Source organism: Ovis aries, chromosome 7 (genome assembly GCF_016772045.2).
Source record: "Ovis aries strain OAR_USU_Benz2616 breed Rambouillet chromosome 7, ARS-UI_Ramb_v3.0, whole genome shotgun sequence".
Taxonomy (NCBI): Eukaryota; Metazoa; Chordata; class Mammalia; order Artiodactyla; family Bovidae; genus Ovis; species Ovis aries.
The window spans coordinates 15328072-15348568 of NC_056060.1; positions in this window are offsets into that span (position 1 = coordinate 15328072).

Consider the following 20497-nt stretch of genomic DNA (forward strand, 5'->3'; position numbering starts at 1 on the left):
TTTAACTGGTGAGTAGTATTCCCTTACATGTATGTCCCGCAGTTTATGCACTTACTAGTTCATGGACATTGTGGTTATTTTTAGTTCTGGGCTTTTATTAATCTGCTATCTTAAGCTGTTCTTGGACTGCCAAGAGATCAAACCAGTCAATCCTAAAGGAAATCAACCTTAAATATTCGTCGGAGGGACTGATGCTGAAGCCGAAGCTTGAATACTTTGGCCACCTGATGCAAAGACTGACTCATTGGAAAAGACCCTGATGCTGGGAAAGATTGAGGGCAGGAGGAGAAGGGGATGACAGAGGATGAGATGTTTGGATGGCCTCATCGACTCAATGGACATGAGTTTGAGCACGCTCCGAGAGGTAGTGAAGGACAGGGATGCCTGGAGTGCTGCAGCCATGGGGTCACTAATGACTTGGTGACTGAACAACAAGCTACTAGCAAACATTTCTATATGAACTGTTCCTAGACGTTTGTTTTCATATCTCTTGAGTAAATGCCTAGGAGTAGAATTGCTGGGCCATATGATAAGCATCTGCTTAATAAAACTGCCAAATTTTTTTGAAAGGTTGATATCATTTTACATGGTCACTAACAGTGTTCCACATCCTTCCAGTTCTTAGAATTGTCAGTTTTTAAGTGTTAACCACTAGTGAGTGTGTAACTGTATTAATATCTTATTGTGGTTTTTTAATTTTCATTTTCCTGATGACTAATGATGTTGGGCATCTTTTCACGTGCTTATTGGCCAGTCATGCATCTTCTTTCGGAGAAGGCAATGGCACCCCACTCCAGTACTCTTGCCTGGAAAATCCCATGGATGGAGGAGCCTAGTGGGCTGCAGTTTACAACTGAGCAACTTCACTTTCATTTCTCACTTTCACGCATTAGAGAAGGAAATGGCAACCCACTCCAGTATTCTTGCCTGGAGAATCCCAGGGACGGTGGAGCCTGGTGGGCTGCCATCTATGGGGTCACACAGAGTCAGACACGACTGAAGTGACTTAGCAGCAGCAGCAGCAGCATCTTCTTTGCTGAAGTGTCTTTTCTAACCTACTGAACATTTTTAGTTGCTTTTTCTGTTATTGTTGAATTCTAAATATTCTACATAGATTCATGATATAAGTCCTTTGTCAGATGTATGTAAAGTCAATATTTTATCCCAGCCTGTGTCCTGTCTTTTCATTTATTAAAGAAATTTTCAAAAAGCAGAAGATTTTTAATTTGATAAAGGTTGTTATGAACTGAATTGTATTCCCCCTAAAATTCATATCCTGAAGCTCTATGCCCCAAGTGGCTATATTTGAAGATAGGACCTTTACAGTGGTAATTAAGGTTCAGTTCAGTTCAGTTCAGTCGCTCAGTCATGTCTGACTCTTTGCGACCCCATGAATCACAGCACGCCAGGCCTCCCTGTCCATCACCAAAATTATGTAATAAGGGTGGGGCCCTAATCCAATAGAACTGGTGTCCTCAGAGGAAGAGGAAGAGACATGGAGATTCAAAGATGTAGGGAGAGGGCCATGTGAGGACACGGTGAAAATATAGCCATGTGCAAGCCAAGGAGAGAGGCCTTAGTAGAAACCAACCGGCTTGCACCTTGATCTTAGACTCCTAGTCTCCAGAACTGCGAGCAAACTAACTTCTGATGTTTTAGCCACCCAGACTGTGGTATTGTGTTGTGAAAGGTCTAGCAGACTAATGCAAAGTTCAAGTTATCAATTTTTTTGTGGGTTTTTGCTTTTTCTTTCCTAGCTAAGAAATCTTTGCTTACCCCCAAATCACAAAGATTTTCTCCATGTATTTTCTGTAGGTCTTATAGCTTTATGTTTTACCATTTGGTATTTTACTTATTTTGAGTTAATTTTTATATGTAATGTTCAGTAGAGATTGAGGAGTTGTCTTCCCATATGGGCATCTAGGCTTCCCTGGTAGCTCAGATGGTAAAGAATTCGTCTGAAGTAAGGGAGACCTGGGTTCGATCCCTGGGTTGGGAAGAATCCCTGGAGAAGAGAACGGCTACCCACTCCAGTATTCTGGCCTGGAGAACTGCATGGGCAGAGGAGCCTGGTGGGCTACAGTCCATGGGGTTGCAAAGAGTCAGACATGCCTGGGTGACTTTCACTATGCATATGGACATCTAGATAATCCAGCACCATTTTTTAAGACTGTCCTTCTCTTTTTTGAACTATGTCAAAAGTAATTGACCATCTGCATTGTTTTTGACTCTTTATTCTGTTCCACTGATCTATATGACTACTCTGATGCCAGTACCACACTCTCTTGATAACCATAGGTTTACAGTGGACGTTAAAATCAGGTGATACAGGTCCTTCATCTTTTCCCCCAAAGTTGCTTCAGCCATCCTAAGTATTTTGCACTTCCATATAACTTTTAGAAGAAGCTTGTCAATCTCAAAAAAAAAAAAAAAAAAAAGACCTTCTCGGATTTCATTGGGATTGCCTTGAATCCATTGGCCAACGTGAAGTGGATTAACATTTTAACAGCATTCCAATCTATGAACATAATACAGCTCTCCATTTATTTTGGCCTTATTAAATTTCTTGCAGCAATGCTTCATAGATTTTAAAGTACATGTCTTGCATAGATTTTTTTTGGTCAGATTTATCCCTAAGTTTTTCCTAAATTTATCCGTATGTGTTATTAAAGTTATAATACTTTCCCCAAAAGTATTATTTGATCCTACTGTAAATGGTGTTTTGTTCAGTTTTGATTCTGAGTTGTCACTGCTAGTAGAGAAAAGCAGTTGATTTTTTGAGTATTGGCCTTTTCACCATATGAAATTCACTTTTAAAAGATCCCCTGTATGTAGAGTTTTGCTTTTTCCTTTCCAATCCAGCTGCCTTTTATTTCTTTTTCTTTCCTTTTTTGAGTTGGATCTCTAGGACAATTTTGAGTAGCAGTGATACAAGCACACGTTTATCTTGTTTCTCACATCGGAAGGAAAGCATAATCTTCCATAAAATTAACTGATCCTCTCTATCAGGTCAAGTGAGTTCCTTTCTGTTTCTAGCTCACTGAGAATTTTTATCATAAATTGTTGAATTTTCTCAGATACCTTCTCTGTGTCTATTAGGATGGTTATATGGTTTTCACCCTTCATTTTATTAACACTGTGAATCTCACTGATTAATTTTTGAGTATTCAAGCAATCTTGCGTTCCTGGGATAAGCCTTACTTTTACATGGTGTATTATCGCTTAAAATATCACCAGTTCTATTTGCTTATATTTTGAAAAGCTCTTTTCAGTGTATGTTCATGAGTGATACTGGCCTGCAGTTTTTGCTTTTCCATGGTGTCTTTGTGTGATTTTAGTGTCAGTGTATAACGGTCTCATAAAGATTTGGTTCATAAAGAGTTCTCTCCTTTTTTATGAGAGAGTTGGTTTAGAACTGGTATGATCGCTTTCTTAAATGTTAGTTGAAATTCAATAGTGAAGCCATCTGGATCTAAAGTGCTCTGTTTTAGGGATAAGCTTTTAAATTACTAATTCAATTTCTTTGATGAAATATGTGTTGTGCTTGAGTTTCCAATTTCAATTTCAATATTACTACTCATATGTGAGCAAAAACTATATGCAGAACTAAGAAACCACACAAATGACTTAATTAAACATGGGACTCTAAGTAAGAGTACTGGAGTGGGTTGCCATTTCCTTCTCCAGAGGATCTTCCTGACCCAGGGATCGAACCCAGGTCTCCCACATTGTAAGGAAGACGCTTTACCGTCCGAGCCACCAGGGAACTCAATTAAACATTCAGTTCAGTTCAGTTCAGTTCAGTCTCAGTGGTGTCCGACTCTTTACGACCCCATGAATTGCAGCACGCCAGGCCTCCCCGTCCATCACCAACTCCCGGAGTTCACTCAAACTCATGTCCATCCAGCCGGTGATGCCATTCAGCCATCTCATCCTCGGTCGTCCCCTTCTCCTCCTGCCCCCAATCTCTCCCAGCATCAGAGTCTTTTCCAATGAGTCAACTCTTTGCATCAGGTGGCCAAAGTATTGGAGTTTCAGCTTTAGCATCAGTCCTTCCAAAGAACACCCAGGACCGATCTCCTTTAGAATGGACTGTTTGGATCTCCTTGCAAAACATTAATACATTCAAAAGCAAAGGAGAAAAGGAAAGATATACTCATTTGAATTCATAGTTCCAAATAATAGCAAGGAGAGATAAGAAAGACTTCCTTAGCAATCAATGCAAAGAAATAGAGGAAAACAACAGAATAGGAAAGATTAGAGATCTCTTCAAGAAAATTAGAGATACCAAGGGAACATTTCATGCAAAGATGAGCACAATAAAGGACAAAAATGGTATGGACCTAACAGAAGCAGAAGATATTAAGAAGAGGTGGCAAAAATACACAGAAGAACTATACAAAAAAGATCATAATGACCCAGATAACCATGATGGTGTGATCACTCACCTAGAGACAGACATCCTGGAATGCAAAGTCAAGTGGGTCTTAGGAAGCATCACTACAAGCAAAGCTAGTGGAGGTGATGGAATTCCACTTGAGCTATTTCAAATCCTGAAAGATGATGCTGTGAGAGTGCTGCACTCAATATGCCAGCAAATCTGGAAAACTCAGCAGTGGCCACAGGACTGGAAAAGGTCAGATTTCATTCCAATCCCAAAGAAAGGCAATGCCAAAGAATGCTCAAACTACTGCCCAATTGCACTCATCTCACATGCTAGCAAAGTAATGCTAAAAATTCTCCAAACCAGGCTTCAACAGTACATGAACCCTGAACTTCCAGATGTTCAAGTTGGATTTTGAAAAGGCAGAGGAACCAGAGACCTAATTGCCAACATCCACTGGATCATCAAAAAAGCAAGAGAGTTCAAAAAAAATATCTGCTTCTGCTTTATTGACTACGCCAAAGCCTTTGACTATGTGGATCACAACTAGCTGTGGAAAATTCTTAAAGAGATGAGAATACCAGATCACCTGACCTGCCTCCTGAGAAATCTATATGCAGGTCAAGAAGCAACAGTTAGAACTGGACGTGGAACAACAGACTGGTTCCAAATCAGGAAAGGAGTGTGCCAAGGCTATATATTGTCACCCTGCTTATTTAACTTATATGCAGAGTACATCATGTGAAATCCTGGGCTGGAGGAAGCACAAGCTGGAATCAAGATTGCTGGGAGAAATATCAATAACCCTAGATATGCAGATGATACCACCATTATGGCAGAAAGCAAAAAGCTAAAGAACCTCTTGATGAAAGTGAAAGAAGAGAGTAAAAAAGTTGGCTTAAAATTCAACATTCAGAAAACTGAGATCATGGTAACTGAGATCATGGTATCCAGTCCCATCACTTCATGGGAAATAGATGGGAAAACAATGGAAACAGTGAGAGAGGTTTTAAATGAAATATTTACCTTAAAAGCTAAGTGGCCAAAGTAAATTTAAAAGGTGTTGAATCCCCAAAGCAGTCAGCCTTCCTCTCTACCTCAGTCACTGTTGGGTCCTCTGACCTGGCATTCCGGTGTTTTCTGAGACACAGGGAACCCAGCACGTGGGCTGCTCAGTGGGAGGTGGTGGATGACAATGCTGCGGTAGACTGGGGTTTTATTCTCTCCCTCTCTATATGTATCCTGATGGTCACTGGTCAGTAGATGCAATATTTTCCCATATGCTTCCAGATTCAATGACTTGGTAAACATAACTCTATTCACTGCTCCTTGTGTATGTCAATTTAGGAGTAAATAGCCAAAGTATTTTATTTTCTTATGTTCTTTCACATGCATGATTCAAATCAGTCAAAGCAGGCCACAGGAGGAAACACAATGCCAAGGATGAGGGATAATTCACAAAATTCAGGAAACATTCATCACACATGTAAGACTATTCGAATATTTTTATTTCTTCTTAAGTAAGCTGTGTCTTTAAGCAACTGGCCATTTCATCCAAGTTGTTGATTTTGTTGGCATAAAGCTTTTCATTGCCTTCCCTTAGTATGCTGTTATCATCTCCAGAATCTGCAGTTACGCTCTCTCTTTCATTCATTGTGTGAGTAATTTGTATTCTCCTCCTGCTCACCCCACTGATGACTTGCTGTCCCAGGTTTTCTCAATTTATTGATCTTTTCAAAGTCAGCTCTTGATTTGCTTGGATTTCTCAATTATTTTTTCATTTCCTATTTCTGTTCCTTAATATCTTTTCACTTATTTTGGGTGTAATTTGCTTTTTTTCCCCTTCGTTTTTTAAGAGTGAAGCTTACAATGTTGACAAAACACCTTTCTAAAGCAAACATTTAAAGCCAGAAATGTTCAGTCAGCAGTGTCCAAGAAATTTTATGTTGACTTTTCATTTTCACTTAGTTAAAATATTTTTTAAATGTCCCTTGTGATTTACTCTATGAATCAAAAGTTATTTTGAAGTTATTTTAGATCTCACACATTTGGGATTTTAGCACCTTTCTAGTATTGATTGGTGGTTTAATTCCATTTTGGTCAGAGAGCATGTTTTGTTTTTACTCCTTCAAAATACATTGAGACTTCCTTATAGTACAGAAAAGGGTCTGTCTTGATACACAATCTATGTGCACTTGAAAAAAAGGTGGGGCTGTTGTCAAGTGGCCTTCAATAAATGTCAATTAGGTCAAATCAGCTGGAAGTGCTGTTCAGGTCTTTTCTAGCTTTACTGATTTTCTAACTACTTGTTCTATTGAGAGAGGAGTATTGAAATATCCAACAACATTGTGGATCTGTCTATTCATCTTTGCAATTCTGTAAGTTTTCCTTCACTCATTTTAAAGCTGTATTAGTGGAAGTATACATATTTATGATTTTGTGTCCTCTTGATGCACTGTGTTTTAACATAATTGCATATTCATTTTTGCATCTAGTAATAGTCTGTGTTTTAAATACTCCGTTTAATATAACTTTTGGTATGACTCTACCATCTTGTTACTTGTTTCCTATTTGGCCCATCGGCTCCTGGCATCTTTTTTCCTTTCCTTGCCTTCCTTTGGATTCATTGAGTTTTGTGTTAATTTCATTCAGTTTCCACTATTGACTAATTAGGGATATATCTTTGTTTTTATATCTTGCTGTTTGTTCTACTACTTGCAATATATATCTTTTCCTACCAGACCCCACTCATGCTTGGGCATGAGCCTCATCTTAGAGCCTCACGTTCAGTAGCTTTATACAGCCACTGATGGATCCAAACAAGACTCAGTTTGGCCCTAATCTCCCTGCTCTCTAGCTCCCCAGCATGAGCTCTTCGTCTAAATCACGCCGAGTTCCTCGCGGTTTTCATGTCCCCATGTGCCTTTCCCCCACCAGGAACCTGTGTGTTTGGTTGGTCCTCTGGCTGGTAAGGCCTCGCAGCACCTCTGCCAGTTTCACCCCCAGCAGGCGTTTTCCTTCTTGTGTTTATAAAGCCAGCCCACCATCTCCGTCTGCATCAGCTCTTCTCCACCCACCTCTCTGTGCCTGCATGCGTGCACACACACAGACATGCATGCAGCACCCTCAACCCCAGAAGTGAATCTAGGTTTGGCCTTGGTTTACTTGCTCCGTTTGTTTCAGTGGGACATCTTAAAGACAAAGATGTTGCCTTATACATTTTTGCAGTGTTTTCTCTCCAGACCCAGGAACATGATAGCAACTCAACAGTTGACTGCTGAATGGTATACTGACTTCCACCTTAGGAATTTATCTGCCGAATGGACCAGCATATTCACACCAGCCAATGCGTGCATCCTCTTTTCCCACTCACTGCTGATTAAAGACTGCTAAATCAACCTTTGAAAATATACTGATTGTTATGGCCCCTTTGCCAATACATTTGCTCTTTCTACACGGCCCAGAACAACGGCTCCTGGTACACAGTTCTTAGTTACATAGGTTACACTCACGGCTTCACCCTGATCACCTTATTTAGACCATTGCCTTCCAAAGTCTCCTTGGCTCCTCTCTATTTACTCTCAAGAAGGATTTTTTTCAGTAGATGGCTCCTTTTTCTCTTTTTTATCATTTTCTAGTGAAATATGGTAGTTTTGATCTCAAGGGTAAACCTATCTTTTACTACTCTCTGCCCTCAAAGCTGGAGGAATCTCCTTGTGTACCCCTCGAACCAAAAACCAGGCTGACAACTTTTTAAAACCTACTACTTCAGAGACGTATGACATTAGACAGGTTACTTAACTTTTCTGAGACTGAGTCTGATCATCTAGAAAGTGAAGGTGTCGATGATAATTATTAATGTTATTAATTGTAGTGATAATTCAATCACAGGGTTGCTGGGATAATTAGATGAAGTACATCAATGACATAAGGTATTCAATACATGTTGTTCTAATTATTATTTTTATTGACCCTCAATACACTGATGATACCACCCTTCTGTTCCTCCAGCCTCTCACAAATACATAAACACTTCCAGAATCTGTTAGGGGCTATGCCACAGTTGGGGTTGCCCAGAGAGAGGAAGAGTGCCTGCCATTGGCATTGGAGGAGTAATATTCTATGAACCTTGAGAGCAGACAGTCAACTTCAATTGGTGGCTCAGTGAGTGATTTAGAAACGAGAGACTGGGAATATAATCTGTATAAAATTATGTGGGATTCCAGAATTCAGGTCTTTTAAGAACACTGAACAATTCTGGAACTTTGGTCCATGAGAAGTATATAGGTTTAGGGAACGATAAACTCTTAGAACATTAGGCTGTGTGTTTCTAGATCCAAAGGTTTGAAAGAACTTTCTGTGATTCTGGAACATTAACCTGTGAAAATGTTATATGGTTTGCAATTTTGGCTAATAATAATGTTATGCCATTTCATAACTTTATGCGCTTCTGGAAACTTGACCTGTAATAGACTTACATGATTTTGGAAACTTGATTTATTAAAACATTACATGGTTCTGAAAACTTGGCATGAAAAACATACGCTTGATTCCAGGATCCTTGCTGTCACAATATTACTGTTTTATTTCAGAAACTTGCTCACAAGAATATTATCTGATTCTGGAAGCCTGGTCCGTAAGTGCATGCATGCTAAGTCACTTCAGTTGTATCTGACTCTTTGTGACCCCATGGACGGTAGCCTGCCAGTCTCCTCTGTCCATGAGATTCTCCAGCTAAGAACACTGGAATGGGTTGCCATTTCTTACTCCAGGGTATCTCTCCTACCCAGGGATCAAACCCCCGTCTCTTGGTTTTCTACATTGGCAGGCAGGTTCTTTACCACTAGCGCCACCTGGGAAGCCCTGGTATCACTTACGTGCAGAATCTAAAAGGAAACGATGCAAATGAACTTATTTATAAAACAGAAATGTACTCACAGACTTAGAGAATGAACTTATGGCTACCAGCAGGGGAAGGATGGTTAGGTTGTATGAGATCGACATGTACACACAGCTATATTTAAAATGAATGACCAACACGGACCTGCTGTATAGCACAGGGAATTCTGATCAATGTTATGTGGCAGTCTGGATGGAATGGAAGGAGAGTTTGGGGGAGAATGGATACATGTACATGTGTGGGTGAATCTCTTTGCTGTCCACCTGAAACTACCACAACATTGTTAACTGGTTATACTCCAAGACACATAAAAAGCTTTTTTTTTTTTTGTTACTTTCTTTTTTAAAAAATTTTTTTAATTTTTTAATTTTTAATTTTTTTTTTTAAGTTTTTTATTTTTAAATTTTAAAATCTTTAATTCTTACATGCGTTCCCAAACATGAACCCCCTTCCCACCTCCCTCCCCACAACATCTCTCTGGGTCATCCCCATGCACCAGCCCCAAGCATGCTGCACCCTGCGTCAGACATAGACTGGCGATTCAATTCTTACATGATAGTATACATGTTAGAATGCCATTCTCCCAAATCATCCCACCTCTCCTCTCCTCTGAGTCCAAAAGTCCGTTATACACATCTGTGTCTTTTCCTGTCTTGCATACAGGGTCGTCATTGCCATCTTCCTAAATTCCATATATATGTGTTAGTATACTGTATTGGTGTTTTTCTTTCTGGCTTACTTCACTCAGTATAATTGGCTCCAGTTTCATCCATCTCATCAGAACTGATTCAAATGAAGTCTTTTTAATGGCTGAGTAATACTCCAAATAAAACTGAAAACTAGAAGCAGGAGGCTTAAATCCAAAGCCTGAAAACATTAGAGAACTCTTGAATTCAGGGAACATTAAGCAATAGGAGCTCATCAAATGCCTTCATACCTACACTGAAACCAAGCTCCACCCAAGGGCCAACAAGTTCCAAAACAAGACATACCACGCAAATTCTCCAGCAACACAGGAACACTCCCCTGAGCTTCAATATACAGGCAGCTCAAAATTATCCCAAAACCTTTGATGTCTCATAACCCATTACGGGTCACTCCACTGCACTCCAGAGAGAAGAAATCCAGCTCCACCCATCAAAACTCCAACACAAGCCTCCCTAATCAGGAAATATTGACAAGCCACTGATAGAACCCCACCCACAGTGAGGAAGCTCCATAATAAAGAGAACTCCACAAATTACCAGAATATAAAAAGGCCACCCCAAACGCAGCAATATAACCAAGATGAAGAGACAGAGGAATACTCAGCAGGTAAAGGAACAGGAGAGTTGCCCACCAAACCAAACAAAAGAGGAAGAAGTAGGGAATCTACCGGAGAAGGAATTCCGAATATTGATAGTGAAAATGATCCAAAATCTTGAAATCAAAATGGAATCACAGATAAATAGCCTAGAGACAAGGATTGAGAAGATGCAAGAAAGGTTTAACAAGGACCTAGAAGAAATAAAAAAAGAGTCAATATATAATGAATAACGCAATAAATGAGATCAGAAACACTCTGGAGGCAACAAATAGCAGGATAACCGAGGCAGAAGATAGGATTAGTGAAATAGAAGATAGAATGGTAGAAATAAATGAATCAGAGAGGAAACAAGAAAAACGAATTAAAAGAAATGAGGAGTCCAAAAGTCCGTTATACACATCTGTGTCTTTTCCTGTCTTGCATACAGGGTCGTCATTGCCATCTTCCTAAATTCCATATATATGTGTTAGTATACTGTATTGGTGTTTTTCTTTCTGGCTTACTTCACTCTGTATAATTGGCTCCAGTTTCATCCATCTCATCAGAACTGATTCAAATGAATTCTTTTAACGGCTGAGTAATACTCCATTGTGTATATGTACCACAGCTTTCTTATCCATTCATCTGCTGATGGACATCTAGGTTGTTTCCATGTCCTGGCTATTATAAACAGTGCTGCGATGAACATTGGGGTACATGTGTCTCTTTCAATTCTGGTTTCCTCGGTGTGTATGCCCAGAAGTGGGATTGCTGGGTCATAAGGTAGTTCTATTTGCAATTTTTTAAAAAGACACAGATGTGTATAACAGACTTTTGGACTCAGAGGGAGAGGAGAGGGTGGGATGATTTGGGAGAATGGGAATTCTAACATGTATACTATCATGTAAGAATTGAATCGCCAGTCCATGTCTGACGTAGGTGCAGCATGCTTGGGGCTGGTGCATGGGATGACCAGAGAGATGTTGTGGGAGGAGGTGGGGGGGGTCATGTTTGGGAACGCATGTAAGAATTAAAGATTTTAAAATTAAAAAAAAAAAAAGAAAAGAAAAAAAAAATAAAAACAGTTCTATTATGCTGTAAAAAAAAAAAAAAAGAAATGAGGACAATCTCAGAGACCTCCAGGACAATATGAAACGCTCCAACATTCGAATTATAGGAGTCCCAGAAGAAGAAGACAGAAAGAAAGATCATGAGAAAATCCTTGAGGAGATAATAGTGGAAAACTTCCCTAAAATGGGGAAGGAAATAATCACCCAAGTCCAAGAAACAGAGAGTTCCAAATAGGATAAACCCAAGGCGAAACACCCCAAGACACATATTAATCAAATTAACAATGATCAAACACAAAGAACAAATATTAAAAGCAGCAAGGGAAAACAACAAATAACACACAAGGGGATTCCCATAAGGATAACAGCTGATCTTTCAATAGAAACTCTTCAGGCCAGGAGGGAATGGCAAGACATACTTAAAGTGATGAAAGACAATAACCTACAGCCCAGATTACTGTACCCAGCAAGGATCTCATTCAAATACGAAGGAGAAATCAAAAGCTTTACAGACAAGCAAAAGCTGAGAGAATTCAGCACCACCAAACCAGCTCTCCAACAAATTCTAAAGGATATCCTCTAGACAGGAAACACGAAAGGGTGTATAAACCCGAACCCAAAACAATAAAGTAAATGGTAACGGGATCATACTTATTAATAATTACCTTAAACGTAAATGGGTTGAACGCCCCAACCAAAAGACAAAGACTGGCCGAATGGATACAAAAACAAGACCCTCTATATGCTGCTTACAAGAGACCCACCTCAAAACAAGGGACACATACAGACTGAAAGTGAAGGGCTGGAAAAAGATAAACCACGCAAATAGAGACCAAAAGAAAGCAGGAGTGGCAATACTCATATCTGATAAAATAGACTTTAAAACAAAGGCTGTGAAAAGAGACAAAGAAGGCCACTACATAATGATCAAAGGAACAATCCAAGAAGAAGATATAACAATTATAAATATATATGCACCCAATATAGGAGCACCGCAATATGTAAGACAAATGCTAACAAGTATGAAAGGGAAATCAACAATAACACAATAATAGTGGGAGACTTTAATACCCCACTCACACCTATGGACAGATCAACTAAACAGAAAATTAACAAAGAAACGCAAACTTTAAATGATACATTAGATCAGTTAGACCTAATTGATATCTATAGGACATTTCACCCCAAAACAATGAATTTCACCTTTTTTTCAAGTGCTCATGGAACCTTCTCCAGGATAGATCACATCCTGGGCCATAAATCTAAACTTGATAAATTTTAAAAAATCGAAATCATTCCAAGCATCTTTTCTGACCATAATGCATTAAGATTAGATCTCAATTACAGGAGAAAAACTATTAAAAATTCCAACATATGGAGGTTGAACAACACACTTCTGAATAACCAACAAATCACAGAAGAAATCAAAAAAAGAAATCAAAATATGCATAGAAACGAATGAAATGAAAACACAACAACCCAAAACCTGTGGGACACTATAAAAGCAGTGCTAAGAGGAAAGTTCATAGCAATACAGGCATACCTCAAGAAACAAGTCAAATAAATAACCTAACTCTACAACTAAAGCAACTAGAAAAGGAAGAATTGGAGAACCCCAGAGTTAGTAGAAGGAAAGAAATCTTAAAAATTAGGGCAGAAATAAATGCAAAAGAAACAAAAGAGACCATAGCAAAAATCAACAAAGCCAAAAGCTGGTTCTTTGAAAGGATAAATAAAATTGACAAACCATTAGCCAGACTCATCAAGAAGCAAAGAGAGAAAAATCAAATCAATAAAATTAGAAATGAAAATGGAGAGATCACAATAGACAACACAGAAATACAAAGGATCATAAGAGACTACTATCAGCAGTTGTATGCCAATAAAATGGACAACGTGGAAGAAATGGACAAATTCTTAGAAAAGTACAATTTTCCAAAACTGAACCAGGAAGAAATAGAAAATCTTAACAGACCCATCACAAGCACGGAAATTGAAACTGTAATCAGAAATCTTCCAGCAAGCAAAAGCCCAGGTCCAGACGGCTTTACAGCTGAATTCTACCAAAATTTTGAGAAGAGCTAACACCTATCCTCCTCAAACTCTTCCAGAAAATTGCAGAGGAAGGAAACTTCCAAACTCATTCTATGAGGCCACCATCACCCTAATACCAAAACCTGACAAAGATGTCAAAAAAAAAGAAAATTACAGGCCAATATCACTGATGAACATAGATGCAAAAATCCTCAACAAAATTCTAGCAATCAGAATCCAACAACACATTAAAAAGATCATACACCATGACCAAGTGGGCTTCATCCCAGGGATGCAAGGATTCTTCAATATCCACAAATCAATCAATGTAATTCACCACATTAACAAATTGAAAATAAAAACCATATGATTATCTCAATAGATGCAGAGAAGGCCTTTGACAAAATTCAACATCCATTTATGATAAAAACTCTCCAGAAAGCAGGAATAGAAGGAACATACCTCAACATAATAAAAGCTATATATGACAAACCCACAGCAAACATTATCCTCAATGGTGAAAAATTGAAAGCATTTCCCCTAAAGTCAGGAACAAGACAAGGGTGTCCACTTTCACCGCTACTATTCAACATAGTTTTGGAAGTTTTGGCCACAGCAATCAGAGCAGAAAAGAAATAAAAGGAATCCAAATTGGAAAGAAGAAGTAAAACTCTCACTGTTTGCAGATGACATGATCCTCTACATGGAAAACCCTAAAGACTCCACCATAAAAAGCTTTTTAAAAAACCCAAAAAACCCTCATTAGAAACTAAGCATGCCCCGCCAGTGAAGCAAGACCCTTCTGAGCACTTTGCCCAATGCTTTGTGATTTGTGAGGTTTTTCAGTCTGACTGGATAACAAACACTGTTCCTGACCCTGTGTGAACTTCTGCTCCAGAATCCCACTAATCCTTTCAGGTGCTCTTCCTCTGGCTCAGGCGGTATCCTCACAGGGACTGTGCTTCTCAGAACTCTGCTCAAGACCTCAGGGGGACCCTCTGCTGATACTTGCAGTCATTAGCTCTCTCCTCTCCAGCACTCTGCCACGTGAATCCTAGCTGCCTTGGTCTCCTTAGATTCAGTTCTCTCTCCTCAACTCAAGGAGTCGTCCGGGATTTGCCTGTGTTCCTTCTCCCTGCCCTGTGGCCAGGAAACGCTCCCCTGACCAACACAATGGGGCAGTCACAGGACTCAGCTCATTTGTTTGTTGTGTTTGGAGATCACTGACCTTTGTTGCCTGAGATCCAGTGTCTTGAAAACCACTGTCTCATATTTTTGATTGTTTCAGGTAGGCCAGTAAATCCCGTTCCTTACCTCTTCCTGGCAGGAAAGACTCCAATTGTTCCAGATGTCATTCGCCCATGTGCACCCACGTATTAGGTCGACCCATCCTTAACCACATCATTTCTGTGCTCATCACTTTTTTAAAGATTTATTTACTTTATTTTTTGGCTGCGCTGGGTCTTCGCTGCTGCACGTGGGCTTTCTCTAGTTGCAGAAAGCAGGGGCTTCCCATTGCAGGCAGCGGGCCTCTCATTGCTGTGACATCTCTTATTGCAAGTGCTGGGTCTAGGTACGCTGGCTTCAGGAGTTGCAGCTCACAGGCTCTAGAGCGCCGACTCTGTAGTTGTGGCACATAGGGTTAGGTGCATATGGGATCTTCCTGGACCAGGGGCTGATTCTAGAAGTTTCCCCTTTGTCCTCCTGCCCTGTTCCATTGCCATTGCAAGGCAGATTCTTAAGCACTGGACCACCAGGGAAGCCCAGCTCATCACTTTTTGCAGTGCCTTTCCAAATGTAGCCAACATTAAGCAAATCACACTATTAGCTTTCTGCCTTCAAACTTCTTTCCCTAGACCACTGTCCACGTAACCACAGGTAATTGTTTTACCTAATCCTTCTCCACTGCAAAGATCGTCATCTTTCCAGCCTCCAGCATTAATTTTATCACCACCTGCCATGGAATCTCTAAGCATATGCCACATTTTTTGTTTTTGGTTTGTTTCAACAACACCCGCCCCCCTCCCCACTTCCAAATACAAATTTCTGTCAGTCAGAATAGGATAGGCCAAGCAATGCTAACAACACCCCCCAGATGAATAAGACTTTATTTCTGGTTCACATTTCACATCCAGTGTGGACCAGAAGGAAGGGGACCTCACTCATGGTAGTCACCCAGAAACCAGGCCACTCAAGGCTCCACCTGAACACCCGCTTTCACAGTTGCTGAGCAAGATGGGGACATGGCCAAAACTGTATCTTGGCTCTTCAAGCTTCCCAAGAGGGTCATACATTACTTCTGTCCACACTGTATAGGTCAGGGCAAGACCTATGACTTCACTTAATTCCCAAAGAGATCAGAGACATTCAGTCCTACCATGTGCCAAGAAAGAGGAAAATGGGAATATTTTCTACCCACCGCAGTGCACACTCACATACTGTGTAGCTCCCTGTTTGATAATCAGCAGTCAATATCAATACGTGATTTGCTGAATGATGCTCCACTACCTGGAATATTTAACAACAAATGCCTTGTTCCAGACTTCCCCTGGGTGGTCAGAGTTTACTGCAGAACAAAGGAAACTCTTAACCACCAAGGCAGTGCAGATCTGCAAAGCATCAGGCTGGCCAGGTGGAGACAGCTAGGAAGGCTTGCAGCAGAAACATTCGCACTCACAGGAAGCTTGGGTTTAGTTTCTAAGGAGGCATTTTCCAGCAGTGACTCTGCTGCTGCCATGTGACCTTGAACAAGTCATGTCTCCTCTGTAGCCCTCAGCTTTTCCTCCTCAAAAAGAGGGGGAAACGTGTGGAAATTTCCAGGAGAGTGGCTGGCTTGCTCCCTCCTCACTGGCTGGGAAATATCTCTCACCCCTGGACCTGAGCCTGGGGCTGATTCACAGTAACTCTCAGCAGCATGGGCCGGGTCAACCAGTTGTTTATCTTGGAGTCTGAGCCCATTCCTGACATTGCAGAGACACAGGCACTAAAGGCATTTGGGGGGCTGGTGGATCCCCACCCCCACTTTTCTACCCTCTCCCCTCCATCGTCTCTCACCCCAGGGGCTCAAGGGACTGTCTAAAAATGCGACTCAAAGGCCAGCAAGGGCAATTTCCCAGGGGCAGAGTCTGATGGTTCCCATGGAGACCCTCCTGTTTGCTTCCAAGGAACCTTCCCTGGTAATGACTCTTGAACTGATGCCTCTTTTCCAGCACCCTCTTCTGCCCCCAGCTTGTCTCTGAGCTCAGAGCTTCCATTCCTCCCTGCAGACAATTCTAGAAGTTTCCCCTCTGTCCTCCTGTCCTGTTCCCTGCCCCCATCCACCACTGCTGGTGATGGCCAGTTCCGTCTCCCCACTTCCCCTTTGCAGCCCCTTGCCCAGCAGCCTTCAATGGCTGTCTTTTAGGGAATGAAGGAATGAAGCCTTCCTGTAACTCCGGACACCCCCAGCCCTCAATTCAGGGCAGTCTGCTGGACACATGGTGTGTGTGCTTCCTGGATTATCTCCCCTCAACCCCATCCCTTTTTCTGGTTGTCTGAGGGGTATCTCAGACCTCATGCTGTTGACCACACCAGCCGACTCCAAGCTCTTACGTCCCCTGCTGTAGATAGCTAACTGTAGAGGGTGGTGGTTGAGAGCGGAGGCACCGTCACCAGGCTGCACACCCTGGCTCTCCTTCCCCTGAGCGAGTGGCTGTATCACTGCGTGGCTCAGTTTGCCCATCTTAAAAAAGGAGATAAAGATGGTGCCTCCCTCAGAGGGTTACCGGGAGGAGCAACTGGGAGACATCATGTAACAATACGCATTGTGTCTGTGTGTGGCCAGTGACCTGCACACTAGGCAACACATATTTCATCCACTGACCCACCCACTCGGCACCTGTGTACTGAGCCCCTCAGTTTCACTGGGCTCTGAGTTAGTTGCTGCGGACACACAGCAGCAGAGGACTCAGTCCTGGCCCTACAGCAGGAACAGAGATTGACCCTTTGCCTGGAGGACAGTACCTGAGCGGGTGGCCTGGGTGAGAGCATCACACCCCAGCGTGACCCTAAACTCCTGGAGGATGACGTGGTAACATCTCCGTGCTCCCTCCGGTGCCTGGCACCCGGCCCTCACTGCAGTTGCTGAGCAATGGAGTCAGTCAGCGATGAGTACTCACCTTTGCGTTGTCAACTTAAAAAAAGTGCACAACGTGACGTTGTGAGTTAAGTTTTATTGGGGGCAATATGAGGACTGCAGCCCAGGAGACAGCACCTCAGATAGTTCTGAGAAACGGTTCCAAAGAGGTGAGGGGAGAAGATAGCATGTCTGTGATTTTGGTAAAGGGAGAGTGCATGCAATCAAGCACATATTTTTTTATAGAAAGTTTCTGCTGGTCTCATGAAGCTTCTGCTAGTCACGAGAAACAATCATCACCAAGAAGGATTTTAGTGCTTTTCTAGATATGAGGAGATACAAGAATTGGGCTCATAAAATCAGCTCCTGAGAAGATCTAACTATCTGAAGACCTGTCCTGCCAGTTTCCTGGAGCACAGAGTGCCCCATCTCTACTCTCCACCCTGATCTCCTTCAGGGTTGCTGGAGGTCAGCAGCTGTGGCAGCACATGATTTAATCCTTGCAGAGGTAAGTAGCAGACACTCATGGCAAGTGCCAATTTGTGATTGACACTGTGTCTCATTTTCTGCATCTGTGAAATGGTCGAAGTATTTCCTCTTTTGTGGGGCTGTGAGGATTGAAGGAATTATGATTAATAAAATCATGATGCCCGGCACACGTGGAGGGCTCAATCGATGAGGAAAGTATCAAAAAATGAAGACCCTACCTCTGAACCTTCGTGAATTTTCCCCCAACTTTTCGAGCTGGGGGCTTAGTTCACTTATTTTCACTGGATTGATATATAAAGGCCTTTGCTGCTATAAATGTTAGGTCTGGGGTTTATGTGACTCCAAAGCGTGTGGCCTTCCTACTGCCCCTACCCCAGTCGCTGCCAAATATGAGGTAGTCAGCTCAATCCTGTGAATTGAATCACGAATTAAATTGCATCGCCTGTGTGGGTGTGGCCTCTGCCCACATTTTAAAGTTGGTGAGATAAAGGATGGGGTTTCCCCACTGGCCTCTCCCACCAGCTCCAAACGCCCCGAGGCTGAGGCCCTGTGCCCCCCAGCCAGACTGGCATCCTCCAGTCTGGAGCCCAGCCTGGAACAGGGCGGGAGGGGGCCGAATCCTGGGGTGGGGGGCAGAGCGGCAGCCAGGGCGGCGCTTGAGGGAGCCAGAGGGCTTTCCTCTTCCTTCAGTTCTGGTAGAGACATTCCTGTTTTGAGAGAGAGAAATCCTATCGTCCAGGCCAGGAGGATAAAGAGCCAGGCTAAACAGGCCGTCTGGGAGGCTGTGGGCACTGGGGGAAGGCGGCAGGAGCTGGGGCCGCCTCCTGAGCTCAGTCCCGCTGTCCCTAGCCCCCTGGAGACCGCTGGGCCAACACCCAGAAAGCCTGTCAGGGTCAGCAGCCGCCCAGAGACTTGGTGCTTCCTCCAGAAAGGTCCCATTTCCTCAGGATGGGGCCTCCTAAACGCCCAGACCTCACCTCACCCTGCTGTCCCTCTCTTGCCAGCCCGTCTCACTCATTTTCCAGAGCAAAATCCCGACAAGAGCAGTGCTGGCCACCCTCAGTTCTCCAGGCGAAAAATGGGCTCGAGGCCCTTTTCCGAATATAGAATCACTCTCTGCTGGTGGTCCCGTATATTCCGCTGCGCCCCCTCCCTATCTCCTGCCTGGAGGGTGACCAGACAAGGGACTGTAGTGTTTGTCTTGCCAATGAAGAAATCCATCTGGAGATAAGGAGTGACCTTCTCTTAGACTTCCCTAAACTCCAGGAAGATTCTGTCATCTAATTGCAATGTGTGTGTGTGCGTGTTTAGAGCAAGTTTCTGTAAATCAAGTCGTGACTCATTTACCCCAAGTGACAATGATAGTCATTAATATATTTTCAGAATTATTTTAGCGAATAAAAGAAACAAAACACCTCAGGTAAAGTCCCTTATCTCCTTCTTCTCCCCTTCCTTTCCCCAAAGGCAACTACCACAATATATTTGGTGTTTATCCTTCTAATCAATTTAAAATGCAGACATATGTTCCATCAATTTGATTATCATTTTTAATCTACATCAGTTCAGTTCAGTCGCTCAGTCATGTCCGACTCTTTGCAACCCCATGGACTGCAGCACACCAGGCCTCCTTGTCCATCACCGACCCCTGGAGTTTACTCAAACTCATGTCCGTTGAGTCGGTGAAGACATCCAACCATCTCATCCTCTGTCATCCCCTTCTCCTCCCGCCTTCAATCTTTCCCAGCATCGGGGTCATTTAAAATGAAGCAGTTCTTTGTGTCAGGTGGCCAAAGTATTGGAGTTTCAGCTTCAACATCAGTCCTTCCAATGAATATTCAGGACTGATTTTCTTTAGGATCCACTGGTTGGATCTCCTTGCTGTCCAAGGGACTCTCAAGAGTCTTCTCCAACATCACAGTTCAAAAGTATCTATTCTTCAGTGTTCAGCTTTCTTTATAGTCCAACTCTCACATCCATACATGACTACAGGAAAAACCATAGCCTTGACTAGATGGACCCTTGCTGGCAAAGCAATATCTCTGCTTTTTAATAAGCTGTCTAGATTGGTCATAACTTTTCTTCCAAGGAGGAAGCATCTTTTAATTTCATGGCTGCAGTCACCATCTGCAGTCATTTTGGAGCCCAAAAAATAAAGTCTGTCACTGTGTCCATTGTTTTCCCATCTATTTCCCATGAAGTGATGGGACCAGATGCCATGATC